We start from the raw sequence: 2,755 nt of genomic DNA on the forward strand, positions 1-2,755 counted from the left end.
TAAAAATAAATAATTAGTTTTCATTATATAACTACTCACTAATAATTGTGAATCATTACAATAATTATATAATAAACACTTAATATTCGAGTGGTAAATAAACCTGCAGTACATCATTTACATTTATGGTAACTCGTGTAATTGTAACTGCGGTTTTAACTCATTTTTAAAATTCTCTAACTTAAGCAATTACCGACGCGGAACGTCTGAAAAATGCCGAAAAATGCGAAGTAACTCCGAGGAGTTCACCCACAAATCAAGAGGGCGCTTTTAGCAGTCGCATTTTGACGGAGTCTCTTACTCCATTACATTGAGCGTTTTTTTGCCGACAAACTGTACAAGAAAATATAAACATGTGGGCGCTGCCATGTTTTTCGCGGGACATCAAAAGATGACGAAACTCCCCCCTCATTGCATTAACCCCGAAATGGCATGCCTAGTCCCGTGTTTCCTATGTCCATGATGGACCTTCTGTACAATGGCCTACAGAGTTCAGGGACATTCTACCGAAAGAAATCTCTTGAGTTTTCTTCAGAGAAATAGCCTGGTCCATTTGAGACTATGAACAAAGTCGATTTGAAACAAAATAGTCTCGGAGATAGTTTGAGAGATTTGGGTCCTTTTAAAGATCCCTTTAGTGTTCCTTTCCAGAGTGGTGCGACGGTAATATAATGTTCCTTTTGTATTCGTCACGTACCGGGCGGGCAGAGTTATTTACAGTAGTTGGTCGTGGCTAATCCGCTCTCCCTTTTTAAATTTCTCTTCAAATTATTAACACTTTTTTTAATTGATGAATTTTCTCATTATACTTATTTATAATTATAACTTATATACTGATATACAATTTTCTAGTTGAATTCAAAAATGTCGTCTTTTTTGGCGTATCTCATTCAATTTACGAGAAACGTTCTATTAATTCCAATTTTAAGTATTAAAAAAAATGTTAGATATCTGAAGTCATCGAAACCCGTAGATTCCGAATTATTATGTTTTAGGCTGTTAATTATGAAATTTAAAAAAATCTACTTTTAAATTTTAATCCGAAAGCTTATTATAGTACCCTTAAGTGTCGGCTACTCTATTGAGATAGCCTCTCTGCTTGTTATTTATGATCGTATTCTTATTTCAATTTCGGAAAGGATATTTAAGCCTTCAGACCATTTAAACGAGCTTCCTGGACCTTTAAAAATATCTACCTGAGTGCCTAGGTTCGTATCTAGGTTTTCAACCAATCAAATTTACTATAAACCAATAAAGCAGCTCGAAATAAGGCCTATGAAAAATATTAATTCCATGATTTATTCAAAACAGGCTTCCGTGAAGGGTACCCTTAGTATATCTTAATAGCAGAGGCGCGTAATGTGCAGTATACATGCGTGATGTAAACAATGTACAGTATTTAAAAAAAAATTTTATGCAATTAGGAAAAGCAAAATCGTTAGGTAAATAGTTATAAATACTTTTTTGTTGTTAAATATAAAAGCCGTTGAAGAAAACATTCTTCAAGTTGGTGTGCTAGTTTTGAAAAATGCAGTTAACCTCAAAACGTTCTTATAATTTTTACTTCTTTATTCATAATGTGTCCCCTAAGGGTTTACATGACTTCCATTCCTTACAATCTTTCCGTTTACATCTATATATTTTTTACAATCTTATCCTTTCTATATATACAATTATTTACAACTATTTACATAAAGTCTTATATCTAGTTCCTTATTTCTATTTCCTGCGATAGTGCAATTTAGGACTTATTAGTAAGCGAGTGAGCGATCGAACGAAAGCGAGTGTGCAAGCGAGAGAGAGAGTATGAGAACGCAAACGCATCTTAGTCTTCTTATCTTTTACTTTACCATTACTTACAATTTTCACGCTTCTAATCTAAGCGACTTCCGTTTCCTTTTTCTTTCACTTTCTTTATACCCCCATTTACCTTTTTCACGTGCATTCTTTCATTCTCCCTCATTCGCTCCCCTAGCACCCTCTAACTCCTTCATCCATTCTTCTCCTAATCCATCTTCGCCTAGAATCTTAACCACATTTTCTTGCCAGCTTCCTTTATCTTCCATTCCTCTCCTACATCCTTCCCATACATGCTCCCATGTTTCCTCCTCCCATTCACATATTCTACATCTTCAGTTCTCTTCTTTTTCCCAGTACATCCCCTCCCTTACTTCGTTTCCCAGTCTAAATCTTGCTATTCTGGTCCACCTTCTCTCTCCCCATCCCTTTTCTAAATACTTTGGCAGCCCTTCCTTTTTTATCAGCTTATACCATTTATTGTATTTTGATTCCTCAATCGCCCCCCATCTTTCTGTTAATTGTCTTTCCCTCTCCCTTTTTTCCAATTCTTCATATTTTACTCCAGTCCCGTCTTCTATTTCTCTATCATTAAAGAACTCCATCCTTTCTTCTTCCCACCTCGTTAATTCGATCGCCCTCCCTTTCCTCTCTTCTACCTCCATCAAACACTTTCTCGCCAACTCCCCTCCCTTTCCCTCCCTCAGCTTTGTCTCAAATTTCCATGCCCTCTTACCCGCTCTAATACTTAATTTATCCCTTTGCGCTTCTTCTCTCACCATATATCCTGGCGTCCTCCAGTCTGCCCCTAGTCTCCACCTTATATATCTTTCTTGTAAACTCTCAATATCTTTCCTTTCTTTTCATCCCCATATCTCTGCTCCATAACCTAAAACCGGCCATACCAGCGTATCAAATAACCACATTCTCCTTCTCCAATTTTTTTTGAACCTCCGTT

This window comes from Belonocnema kinseyi, chromosome 6 (assembly GCF_010883055.1).
Source record: "Belonocnema kinseyi isolate 2016_QV_RU_SX_M_011 chromosome 6, B_treatae_v1, whole genome shotgun sequence".
NCBI lineage: Eukaryota > Metazoa > Arthropoda > Insecta > Hymenoptera > Cynipidae > Belonocnema > Belonocnema kinseyi.